Raw genomic sequence first — 14313 nt, forward strand, 5'->3', positions numbered from 1 at the left:
GCATGGCCCCATATTGCAAGGATCACTGCACAATTCATAGAAGCTGAAAACTTCCCAGTTTTTGCAAAGTGAGCAGAATCACCAGACATGAAGCAGAGTCAACTCTACTGTGGACCTTTTATCTTTATTCTGAAAGTCTTCATCAGTACTCAACAGCTTGGTGAGAGTTTAGACTGCTAATGCCAGTCAAGGAAGAGAACAGACTAACATAATTCCTACTGTAGATTACCAGTGTTTCTGATCTAACCTGAACAACCAACTACTCTTTAACCCTTGTGTGGTGTTCAGGTCTGTGGGATCCAGCTTGTGTTGTGCACCTGAATGGGTTAAATTTCAAGTTCAAAGAAATAAAAGTCAGTAGTTTTGAAAAACCTTGCTTCACTTGTAAATTTGTTTCCACTCATATCTTGATTTTAATTGATTTTCTTTATTATGTTTTAAATAATACAGTAAGTTACAAATGTGACCTAAAGGGCAAATATTAACCATATATATTGTTTATATTGCTTGTAATTGGGATAAGGTAAACATCTGTTCAGTATTTTAACATAAAAGTGTTTGATTGTGAGGCATTAAAAGCCACAAAATGCAACGGGTCCATCAGACCCACAAACGCTGGCTGAGTAACAACAATATGAGAATTACACAAGGGTTAAGTGCATGGCTCAACACAGGACAGTCAAGTCCTCTGGACAGGAATCACCCTGTTGCATCCACCCCAAGGAAACTGGTCAATCAATCAAGGACAGTAACATGAACATTTAGCCAAGGGAAATAAATATGGTTTAAATAGGATAAAAGTGTTATTTAAAAACATCCTTAAGCTAGGGGCAACCTAAGACATAACCTTTGTTCCACCTACAACATTGTGCTACCGTATTTTCACGACCACAAGGCGCACCGCATTATAGGGCGCACATTCAATTAACGGCCTATTTTAGAACTATTTTCATACATAGGGCTCACCATATTATAAGGCGCATAGAATAGAAACTACGGTAGTGCCTGGGGTTTCATGACGCATTCACTAGATCGAGCTGCGCTAAAAGGAATGTCAATAAAACAGTCAGATAAGTCAGTCAAACTTTAATAGAATACAAACCGGCGTTCTCACAACTCCGTTCACTCCCAAAATGAATAAAAAGCTGTTTTATTATTTTTCCCGAGTGACATAGTGTTTTCTTGTAACACAGTTCTTTTAATAACAGCAAGTTATAACAGGTAGTGCAACATTTTTATCACGTAGTGGATAGTGGAGTCTTCGATTTAGATTTAGAATCTTCGATTTAGTGCAACACTTTTATCAGTCCGATACCGTTGTGGTAAATCAAACGTGCAAACACAATATACAGTACAGTAACTCGAACTCTCGTAACTCTCGAAGTAGTGCAAAGCAATAGCAATATAACAACGTTGTTCAAACGTTAATGTCCATATTCACAGTATGACCAGCCTTGTTAAGTTGTAAACACACAAAAGAAACACGTAAAGCTCACTTTATCAGTTCATTCCTCATCCAGGAATCCCTCGAATTCCTCTTCTTCGGTGTCCAAATTGAACAGTTGTGCGAATACGGCATCCAACATGGCCGACTCCGTCTCTTCAAAGTCGTCATCAGGGTCAGTGTCGCTGGTGTTGTCTGGCATTTCAGTGACAATCCCTGCCTTCCTGAAAGCTCGGACCACGGTTGAGACTGATATATCAGCCCAGGCATTTACGATCCACAGGCAGATAATGGCGTATGTCGCTCAACGCTGTCTCCCTGTCTTGGTGAATGTGTGTTCGCCTTCCGTCATCCACCGCTCCCACGCAGTTCGCAGTCTAGCTTTGAATGGCCTGTTGACACCAATATCTAGCGGCTGGAGTTCCCTTGTCAATCCACCCGGAATGACGGCAAGAACTGAATTGGTGTGTTTCACTTGTTTTTTTACACCATCGGTGATACGGGCGCGCATGGAGTCGCAGATCAATAGGGACAGAACTGTGTGAAAAAAGCCAAGGGTCTCTTGACATAAATTTCTCTCAGCCACTCACTCATCTTTTCTTCATCCATCCATCCCTTTGAGTTAGATTTGATGGTTACGCCAGCTGGAAAGTTTTCTTTTGGCACAGTCTTCCTTTTGAAAATAACCATGGGTGGAAGTTTCTGGCCATTAGCCTGGCAGGCGATAACTACGGTGAAGGATGCCTTCTCATTCCCTGTGGTGCGAACATTCACCGTATGTGCTCCCGTTTTGTACACAGTGCGGTTCACAGGAATATCGAAGGTGAGTGGAACCTCGTCCATGTTGATGATGTGTTCTGGCCGGATCTTTTTTTCCAGCGATGTTGTTTCTGCAGTATGCGCGGAAAGTGGCCAGCTTTTCTTGGTAATCTTCAGGCAGTTGCTGCAAAACACTACTCCGTGTGCGGATGGAGAGGTGACGTCTTTTCATAAACCAAAAGCACCAAGAAGGACTGCACCTAAATTCATTTATGTTCAGTTCGTCTGCTAGCGCTGTTGCCTTCATTCGAATAGTAACTGTAGAGACACTTCTACTTGCCGCTCTCTGTTCAACAACCCACTGTTCGAGTTTGTCCTCTTGCTTTGTTCCCTCGGAAGCTCCGTTGAGTCTGGCGCAGGTCGTCTTGTTACTTCCTCCACTTCCGCACCATTGATTCGTTAACGTTGAATTCTCTTGCCGCTACTCTATTTCTGTGTTCAACTGTGTGACTGATAGTCTTCAGTTTGAACTCTGCATCGTAAGCGTTTCTCTTGCAAGGAGCCATTTTGGGGTCTTTACAGACAGAAATGGTTTGGGACTGGACTGGAATTCCTATTTATCGTTCTTACTGTTGTTACTTTGGCCACGCCTACTGACTACGGTAGCCGTGATTAACCAATATTTGTTACGATACATGGTGGTAGCGGACCCGAACGCAGGCCAGGACACAGTGGTGGGGAGGTCAAAGGCTTTATTTACAGGGAAGGGGAGCACACATTAACAGAAACAGTCCTCCTGGACCGCATGGGGATCGGGAGGCAGCGTCCGCCCGTCCCAGGTCCATCGGCGAGTCCCCAAACCAGACGCAGTCCCCCTGGACTGCAGGGAACTCGGAACACCGGTGAGTCCTCAACACGCTGCAGTCCTCCTGGACCGGCGAGGACACGGGAGTCCGGCGCAACATGCTCGCCTCACGAACGTGCCCCGAGACACTGGCGACAAAGCAGTCCTCCTGGACTGCCGGCGATTAGGAGGCAGCGTCTGCCCCTCCAAGGTCCTTCGGCGAGTCCCCAAACCAGACGCAGTCCCCCTGGACTGCCGGGAACTCGGAACACCAGTGAGTCCTCAACACGCTGCAGTCCTCCTGGACCGGCGAGGACTCGGGAGTCCGGCGCAACACGCTCGCCTCACGAACGTGCCCCGAGACACTGAGGGCAGAGGCAGTCCTCCTAGACTGCAAGGGGAGCAGGAGCGGTCCTCCAGGAGACACGGAACAGGAACAGGAGTGGCCCTCCAGGAAAACCGGGAGCACGGGAATAGGAGCGGCCCTTCAGGGCAACAGGAACACAGGAACAGGGGGCCAACACCAAGGAACCCAAACAAGCTCCCACACAAGACCAACAAACACACTCCCTACACGAACAGACACCCCGGCCCTGACAGGCAGGCACAACCTGCTTAAATAGGCAGCAAGATGTAAATTGCCTACAGGTGCGTCCGCCTGCAGTGCCAGCTGCACTCAATTGTGCTCAACACCACACCCTGCAGGCCAAAGACGGACACAAACCAGAAATCCCAACAATATTACCATAATCCATACAAAAGGCGCACTGGGTTAAAAGGCGTACTGTAGATTTTTTAGAAAATTCTAGGCTTTTAGGTGCGCCTTATAGTCGTGAAAATACGGTAAGTATCATTCCCAAACAGTCACCCCTGAGCATAAGCATTCCATTCTCTTCAGAGAATATGACCCTGAAGGACACACCTGATGATTTAATCAAGTGTTTGATCAAGTGTTTTCTATGTGCATTCTACTCTATTCCCTTCGGAAAACATTATTCAGCAGCATGGAATAAATTTTCATTGTTATGCTGACACTCAGCTACATCGATCCATGAAACCAGAGGAGACAGTTAGTGAAGCTTCAGACCTGTCTTAAAGACATAAAGTCTTGGATGTCTTCAAATTTCCTTCTCCTTAATTCAGGAAAAACTGAGGTAATGGTGTTTGGTCCTGAACCTCTCAGGGAAAGAAGTGCCTGAGAAACATTGCAAAGATCAGGAAACTACTGATGCGGCATGATGCTGAAAAGTTAGTCCATGCATTTGTTACTTCCAGGCTGGACTATTGCAATTCTCCATTATCAGGGTGTCCAAACATCTCTTTAAGAAGCTTCCATGTGGTCCAAAATGCTGCAGCTAGTGTTCTGACAGGTATTGACAAAAGATATCACATAACTCCTGTACTGGCATCTCTTCATTGGCTGCCCATTAAATTTAGAATAATTTTTAAAATTCTTCTTCTGACCTACAAGGTCATCAGAAGCCTAGCTCCATCCTACCTGGAGGAGCTAGTGATACCTTATCATCCCAATAGACTGCTCTCAGAATGCTGGTTTAATTGTGGTCCCCAGAGTCTCTAGGAGTAGAATGGGGGAGCCGAGCATTTAGCTACCAGGCCCCCCTGCTGTGAAACCAGCTCCCTGTCCAGGTACTGGAGGCTGACTCCATCTCTACTTTTAAGATTAGACTCCTAAACTATCCTAAACAGACAAACTATAATACTTAGAGGGTCGTCTAATCATTAGGTTAACATCTTAGTTATGCTGCTATAGGCCAAGGCTGCCGGGGCCCAGAAACATAATTGCCATCAAGTAGACTAGCGATGCTATTTGTTGTGTAGTTTTTCTGACACCCCCCCCTTCATCTACAGGTATCCCAGCCTTCATAGTTGTATGCTGACCCACTCAACTCAACTCTACCGGCAGTTTATTTTAATTAATTGAATGTATTTCTATGTTCTCTACCTATTCTCTCCTCTACCTGTCCTCCTCCCCCTTCTCTTCTCTCTGGTAGAGACCCAGACGGCAATCAGCAGGAGGGTCCCCCTGCATGAGCCTGGTCCTGCTCAAGGTTTCTTCCTGTTAAAGGGGAGTTTTTCCTTGCCACTGTTGCTTGTTGGGGGTCAGGCCCTGGGATTGTGTAAAGTGCCTAGAAACAATTTTGAGTGTAACAGACGCTATATAAATAAAGATTGATTGATTGATTGATTCTGACATGTTTTCAAGCTTAAGAAACTGTTAATACATTTGTCAATCAAATCAATCAATCTTGATTTATATATTGTCTTTTACCATCAAAATTGTTTCAAGGTGCTTTACAGAATCCCAGGGCCTAACCCCAGACAAGCAACAGTGGCAAGGAAAAACTCCCCTTTAACAGGAAGAAACCTTGAGCAGGACCAGGCTCATGTAGGGGGATCCTCCTGCTGATGGCCGGCTGGGTAGAGAGAGAGGAGAGGAAGAGGGAGAGGAGAGGAGAGGGTGAAGGAGAGGGAGAGGAGAGGAGAGGCACAGAGCACAGAAACACATACAAAAATACACTATTTATACAGCGGGTCAGCGGGGCCGGAGGTCATCATGCAGCTCCGAAGGCGGCGATACCTGTAAATGAATACAGAAGGGGGGGGAAGAGAAGCAGAATAACTACACAAGTATCAGCATAACTAGTCTGCTTGATGAGGAGGAGGAAAGGAGAGGAAAGGAGAGGAGAGGAAACCGTGACCCAGTGGGGTGACAGAGGCCTGTGACAGAGTGTGAGATATTACCGTATTTTCACAACCATAAGGCGCACCGTATTATAGGGCGCACCTTCAATGAACGATCTATTTTAGAACTATTTTCATACACAGGGCGCACCGTGTTGTCACGTTCCAGTCTAGGGTATGGAATTGTGAACCAGGGAAAAGTGAAGGTGGCACGAGGAATAACGCAAGAACAATAAGTGAAATATAGATTTAATGGCAAAAGTGGGGTTAATACAAAAATAAGTGAGCACTTAAAGTATAGAGGTCTAATCAATGGTTAAAGGCACGTTGCATGGCAAACATTCCAAAAGTAGACGAAAGTGGCTTCTCCACAGAAGCAGGCGAACTGCAACCGACGGGCTTCGTGTCACAAAACAAAGTGGGAACTGGTAGCGCTGACGTGGCGAGTCATGGAACAGAACGAAAACGGAGCAAGAAGGATTCGTTGGGTGGCACCCCAGGGTTTTTAAAAGGACGCCAATCTCGAACCAGCCAATCACAGACCATGGCGCAGCACCTATTGAAACAGAGAAACACAAAACACGGGGGCGGGACAAAACGGAACCAAACGCGCAAAGGTGCGCATAGCGCACAGTAAAAGCAAACTAAACAACATAACTGGGATCGTAACACCCCCACCACCAAAAATCAACATATAATGTTGATCAACAAGTGCTCTCTAATCAGTATCTCTTAGCGTGACAAAGCATCAGCTAGAACATTTTCTTTTCCTTTCTTATACCTTATCTCCAGGTTGAATCCTTGCAGATATAAGGACCAACGCATGAGACGCTGATTTGAATTTTTCATCCTGGATAAGAACAGCAAAGGGTTATGGTCAGTGAAAACAACGACAGGCTTAGATGTGGAACCCACATACACCTCAAAATGTTGGAGTGCAAACAGTAAAGCTAAAGCCTCCTTCTCAATTGTGCTGTAGTTAAGCTGGTGCTTCAAAAACTTCTTTGAAAAATAACAAACGGGGTGATCAGTCCCACTAGTATCTTCCTGCAGAAGGACAGCACCTGCACCAGTGCCGCTGGCATCAACCTCTAATTTGAAAGGCACATCAAAATTTGGAGACGCCAGTACGGGTGCACTACAAAGCAGCGCTTTAGCGTTCTGGAAAGCAGAGTCGCAATCGACTGACCAAACGAACGAGCAAGATTTCTTAAGCAGATTCGTTAGCGGTAGTATTACATCGGAAAAGTTGCGGCAGAAGCTACGATAATAGCCAGTCATTCCTAGGAATCTACGAAGCTCTCGTCTACCAGACGGAATGGGGAAGTCCACGATAGCGGATACTTTTGCTTCCACTGGGCGCACTTGGCCTTGGCCAACCTGTTTTCCCAAGTAGGTTACGGTTGCTTTGGCGAATTCACATTTAGCTAGGTTGAGGGTCAGAGACGCATCTCTCAAGCGCGTGAATACCAAGCGAATGTTATCAATATGCTCAGACCAGGAGGATGAGTAAATGACCACATCATCCAAGTACGACTCACAGTTTGGGACACCAGCGAGAACTTTATTCATAAGCCATTGGAAGCTTGATGGGGCATTTTTAAGACCAAACGCCATAACCTTGTATTGCATGAAGCTGTCAGGTGTAACGAAGGCAGAAACTTCGGAGGCTCTGGGCGTTAATCCCACTTGCCAGTAGCCCTTGAGAAGATCTAATTTTGTAACGAAGTGGGCGGAGCCAACACGATCAACACAATCCTCCATACGAGGTAAGGGGAAAGAGTCGGTTTTCGTTACAGCGTTTACTTTTCTGTAGTCTGTACAGAATCTAAACGTGCCATCTGGTTTGGGAACCAGGAGACACGGCAAACTCCACGCGCTAGCACTGGGCTCGGCCAGTCCATGATTGAGGAGATAGGCTACCTCCGATTGCATAATTGCTCTTTTAGTCGGATTGACACGATATGCGTGCTATTTTATTGGTGCCTGGTCACCTACATCAATGTCGTGGCGAAGTACATTGGTTAATGTCGGAACGTCGGAAAACAAACCTGGAAACTCATTAATCAAGGCACATATATCATTAGATTGTTCCTCCCTTAAGTGCGACAAATTGTTTCTTAGTTCATGAAGCATCTCTGAATTTGGAAGCCTAGCAGAGGACACTGGGACATCACGCAGGTGTAGGTCATCCTCCTCTGGAGAATAGACAGGTGGCGCTGTTACAACACTGGTGACGGCCACAGGGGTGATCTCTGCAGAGGCAACCTCTCGAGGCACATAGGCCTTAAGCATGTTAATGTGGCACAACCGGGTTTTTCGTTTTCGGTCAGGTGTCCTAATAACGTAGTTAGTCTCGCTCAGTTTAGACAAAACTTCGTAGGGACCCGAAAATTTTGCCTGTAACGCAGACCCCAATACTGGCAAAAGCACTAAAACTTTGTCACCAGCACTGAACGAACGTGCCTTGCAATGCCGGTCAAAGCGAGTTTTCATTTTGTCTTGAGCGGTGGCTAGGTTTACTCTAGCAATCTCACAGGCCTTATGTAAACGCTCTCGAAAAGAACTCACATAATCCAAAACATGAATATTCCTATCGGCTATATCAGCCTCACATTGTTCACGAAGCAATCTCAATGGACCACGTACAGTGTGTCCAAAAACTAGGTCAGCCGGGCTAAAACCTAGAGATTCTTGAACTGTCTCTCTAATAGCAAACAAAAGTAGAGGGAGGCCATCATCCCAGTCTTTCTCAGAATCGAGACAGTAAATACGAAGGAGAGACTTCAGACACTGATGCGCTCTTTCCAAAGCTCCCTGAGACTCAGGATGATAAGCACTCGACACCTCATGTTTAACCTTGAGCACTTTCAACACTTGGCGAAACAACCTTGACAAAAAATTAGACCCCTGGTCCGTTTGGACCACTTTTGGCAAGCCAAACGTGCAAAAGAAAGAAAGTAGCGCTTTTACTATAGGCTTTGCCTTAAGAGACCTTAAAGGAACTGCCTCCGGATATCGTGATGCTGCACACATTAAAGTTAACATATAACGATGTCCGGCTTTCGTTTTAGGCAGCGGGCCTACACAATCCAATATTATGCGCTCGAATGGTTCCCCAAATACTGGAATCGGTTTAAGCGGCGCTGGTGGAATCTTTTGGTTGGACTTTCCCGCTATTTGGCACTTATGACACGACCTGCAGTATTTGATCACATCTGACTTCAAGCCAGGCCAAAAGAAATACTTTAATATCCGGTGATATGTTTTAGTAATGTCCATGTGTCCAGCGAAGTCATGATCGTGCCCCAATGTAAGCGGTATTTAGCGGGAACAACTAATTGATTTACAGTATTCCAGCCCAAATCTGCAAAAACGGGTGGAATCCATTTCCGCTTTAATAAACCATCCTCCCAAAAATAGTCAGTCAACTTAATCTCAGTTGCTATATTTTTAGTAGCAGCAACGCGGCATTTAGCGAGAGAAGGGTCGCTTTCTTGCTCCCTTCTAATCAGCGCTTTGTCAACGGGCAGCGACAGGTCGAGGTGCGCGTTTCCAGCACCATCAAGTGTGGACAGCAACGGAGCGTCTGCTGCCTGTGACCGCGGGCTGGAGGGGGACTGGAATGGATCGTCGGAAATCAAACAACTGTCGGACAAATCAATCACATCCCTAAACTTACGAGCCTGAGCTCTTGTCACAACGCACGCGGGGAACACATTTTTAAACTCAGGGTCCTCGTTAGTATTTTGTAACGGAGTAGAGATCACTTCAGGTATAGGAATCACTTTTCCGCCAGCCAAATCGTTCCCCAATAAGAATTCAACCCCTTTCACAGGAAGCTGTGCCCGAACAGCAACCTTCACAAGACCGCTCACTAAATCGGTGTCCAGATAAATCTCGTGCAAGGGAACTTGTGTTATCCCCAACTCGATCCCTGTAAGTAAAACATCGGAGCCACAATATGTTCGGTCAGAAAACGGAAGGGCAGACTCGAGAATACAGCTAATTGCGGCCCCAGTGTCCCGAAGAATAGAGATGGACTTCCCATCTCCACCGCTAGCAGTTAAAGAGACTTTTCCCTTCAAGATAAACAGATCATACACGGGGTCAACATCATGATTTAACTCATCAGCGCTGGCAGTCCGCACAAATCCAACACTCTTAGGCTGGCGCCTAGGAGACTGATTTTTTCTTTGCAGCACAGGACAAACAGCGATTAAATGACCCGACTCATGACAGTAAAAGCATTCTCTTTTCTCATTGGTGGGAGACGAGGGTCTGTTCGGCTTAGAATTTCGCCAGCTGCGCTTAGGACTAGAAAACTGAAATGGTGCCCGACGAGTGAAGACTGTTTTATGCGTGAGCGTGAATTCGTCAGCACAAACAGCGGCTTGTGCCAACGTGGTAACTTTCTGGTCATGAATATAAGTCGCAACAGACTCTGGCACACAATTTTTAAACTCCTCAAGCAGAACAACTTCTCGAAGTTGGGCCATTGACTGCACTCGTAAAGAAGTGAGCCACCTATCGAAGGCATTTTCTTTCTCTCTCGCAAACTCCATATAAGTCAACTTATCATTTTTCTTTAGACCTCGAAATCTTTGTCTGTAGGCTTCTGGTACAAGTTCGTATGCGTTTAATATAGCAGTTTTAACAATACTATAGTCTGCACTCTGGTCAACAGTAAGAGCTGAATAAACAGCTTGTGCCTTTCCCATTAACACGCATTGGAATAGCAAGGTCCAAACGGCGACTGGCCATTTTAAAGTTAAAGCGACGCGTTCAAAGTGGGCGAAATACTTCTCAACCTCGCGCTCGCTGAATGGTGGAACCATGCGAATATTTCAAAGGCGCATAGCATAGAAACTGCGTAGTGCCTGTGGTTTCATGACGCATTCACTAGATCGAGCTGCGCTAAAAGGAATGTCAATAAAACAGTCAGATAAGTCAGTCAAACTTTATTAATAGAATACAAACCGGCGTTCTCACAATTCCATTCACTCCCAAAATGAATAAACAGCTGTTTTATTATTTTTCCCGAGTGACGTAGTGTTTTCGCGTAACACAGTTCGTTTAATAACAGCGAGTTATAACAGGCAGTGCAACATTTTTATCACAAGTGGACAGTGGAGTTTAATAAATCTTCGATTTAGTGCAACATTTTTATCACCGTTGTAGTACCGTTGCGGTAAATCAAACGTTAGTGCAAACACAATATACGGTAACTCGAACTCTCGAAGTAGTGCAAAGCAATAGCAATAGCAATATAACAATAGCAATATAATAACGTTGTTCAAACGGTAATGTCCATATTCACAGTATGACCAGCCTTGTTAAGTTGTAAACATACAAAAGAAACACGTAAAGCTCACTTTATCAGTTCATTCCTCATCCAGGAATCCCTCAAATTCCTCTTCTTCGGTGTCCGAATTGAACAGTTGTGCGAATACGGCATCCAACATGGCCGGCTCGTCAAAGTCGTCATCAGGGTCAGTGTCGCTGGTGTTGTCTGGCATTTCAGTGACAATCCCTGCCTTCCTGAAAGCTCGGACCAAGGTCGAGACTGATATATCAGCCCAGGCATTTACGATCCACTGGCAGATAGTGGCGTATGCTGCTTGGCGCTGTCTCCCCGTCTTGGTGAATGTGTGTTCACCTTCCGTCATCCACCGCTCCCACGCAGTTCGCAGTCTAGCTTTGAATGCCCTGTTGACACCAATATCTAGCGGCTGGAGTTCCTTTGTTAATCCACTTCTTGCTTTGTTTCCTCAGAAGCTCCGTTGAGTCTTCTTTACCTGGTGCAGGTCGTCTTGTTGCTTCCTCCACTTCCGCACCATTGATTCGTTCACGTTAAATTCTCTTGCCGCTGCTCTATTTCCGTGTTCAACTGCGTGACTGATAGCCTTCAGTTTGAACTCTGCATCGTAAGCGTGTCTCTTGCAAGGAGCCATTTTGGGGTCTTTACAGACAGAAATGGTTTGGGACTGAACTAGAATTCCTATTTATCGCTCTTACTGCTGTTACTTCGGCCACGCCTACTGACTACGGTAGCCGCGATTAACCAATATTAACGTAATCCATACAAAAGGCGCACCGGGTTAAAAGGCACACCGTTGTTGTTTTTTTTAGAAAATTCTAGGCTTTTGGGTGCGCCTTATAGTCGTGAAAATACGGTATGTTTAAAATACATTTGGTCGCAGTGACCTTGATTCATCATCTCTATTCCTCCCCAGTTCAACCCTGACTATTCTCTCAAGAAATTCTCTCAAGCCACTTCCGCGATATCAGGATCCTGAAATGAGGGGTGACAGTGACCTTTAACAACCAAAATTTAATCAGATCATCATCATTATGTCAAAATGTGGGTTTGTGCCAAACTTGACAAAAATCACTTCAGACATGATCACACTGATGAGGCATAAGTTTGTTTGTTGTAGGGACAGAAATGAAAAGGTTAATTTAATAGCGTAGGTGGAGATTTAAAAACATATGTGCAGCTAGATTAGCAGTAGAACCCTCAGTCATTTTGTGCTTCCTTTTTGTACTTCCTACCTCTGTCTCTATGACTGAATCAGATTTTTGTTTTTTTTAAAAATATTTTGCCTTGTGTCTTGCTTTTGACCCCTGCTGGTCTCTCTTGTGTGAATGTTAAAACTTTTGAACACAATTTCAATTGCATGAGTTAGGTTGCCTGTACGTTGTGATTAAAAAGATTAATTCAAAACTTCTTTGATTTTTTAACAATATTTTTGTTGTTCTATGGAGCATACTCTACTCTACTTAAAAAGCTCAAAGTCTGACTGGTCCCCCTCGGGGCTGATAGCTTACAGGATATTCATATGCATTTATCATATTCAAACCTAGTCTAAGTTCTAATGTTCACAAGTCCAAATATGTATTTTAGTCCATTGTTAATGTATAAAATGACACCAAGAACATGCAATTCATTTCAATCAAATGGACAGGTGATATTTAGGATGCTTTGAACAGCAGTGTAAAAATTCATTAGAATATGTGTGAAGAATCAAAGCTTTTTCAGCTGCCTGAACGGTGGAGACATAGCCTGTCATATTTGGACAAGATTTGTATGTGTACGTTCCAGGTCAGATCCTTGGAGATTGCAGATACTTCGGGGTTCAACAGGGCAAATAGGATCCGCTGTGATCCATCACACCTCAGTCATAGCCTCTTTAACTTGCTGCCTCGAATAAAATTCATTCTATTCAAAATCTAAAAGTCTTTTAGTGTAAACAGTTAATTTATGTGTGGCTAAGTAGATTCAATCTGACGTACATGCAGTGGCTTGAGAGTTTGAATGAGATAATTAATTGGAATGACAAGTTAAGTATGTCATCTGCATATGAAATTACCAAAGTTTTGTGAATCAGAGGGGGAAACAGGAAAGCTTTAGTAAACAAAAAAATCAACTATGTCATAAGGTGGCAGGAAACCAAGAACAGCTTGAAGTTTACTTGGTGACCAAGTCACAGATTTTTTCACTTCTTGATTTTTTCTTTTTGAGTTTTTAAACTATATTTACTTTTTCAGATGAATGAGAAACACTGATGATGCATGTCAAATACATGTGGATGGGACTGGAGCTAAAGGAATGCAAAATTGTCAAAATTACCAAAGTCATTATACCCTAAAGCAGGGGTCACAAACACATTGCCCGCGGGCACCCAATCGCCCATAAGAACCACATGAGTCGCCCACCGGCCTGTTCTAAAAATAGCTTAAATAGCACCACTTACCAATGAGCTGCATCTAATTTATTTTGTTTGCTATTCTTGTTTAAATTACACTTACACATAAACTGGAAATAACAATATATTTAAAAAAAAAAAAAAGTTTAATATAAATGAACTATGACCTAGTATAGTTCAAAGGTCAGTATGATGCGCATGACCAAAACGTAGCGTCTACGCAAATTGCTACGACCAAACAACCTAGCGGGCACAGCGAAAATGAGGAGATGACTGACCCATAAAAAGATGGCAGAAAAAATAAAGAAGACATATCATTTTCACGACGAATGGGAGGTCGAGTTTTTTTTTTTACCACTGTGAAAGGAGCAAGTGTTTGTCTTATTTGCAGGGCGACTGTGGCGACGGCAAAGCGGCACAATGTGGAGAGACATTTCACAACATGTCACACAAGCTACCAGTGCACTGCGAGCAGAAAAAGCCCGCGAGTTAAAGGCAGCTTTGTGCAAACAGCAAGCTTTTTTTTCAAGGCCAGTTAAAGCCTCACAAAAAGCAACCGAAGCCTCATTTAGAGCTACGCAATTCTTGATTAAAAAGAAGAAGGCATTTTCAGACGGGGAGGTAGTTAAAGAAGCAATGATGTTAATTGCTAAAACTGTACTTGAAGACGAGAAATACGGAACCGACGTGATCTCCAATCTCTCCGATGTTCAACTGGGGGCAGCTACGATGGTAAGAAGAGTATCTGCGATGTCCGGGAACTTGGCCAACCAGCCGGACCGTGATCTGGCGAGGTGCAGGTGGTTTAGCATCTAGTGTGACGAGTTGGTGGACAGCAGCAGTACGGCGCAGCT

This window comes from Takifugu flavidus, chromosome 6, assembly GCF_003711565.1.
Source record: "Takifugu flavidus isolate HTHZ2018 chromosome 6, ASM371156v2, whole genome shotgun sequence".
NCBI classification, from domain to species: domain Eukaryota; kingdom Metazoa; phylum Chordata; class Actinopteri; order Tetraodontiformes; family Tetraodontidae; genus Takifugu; species Takifugu flavidus.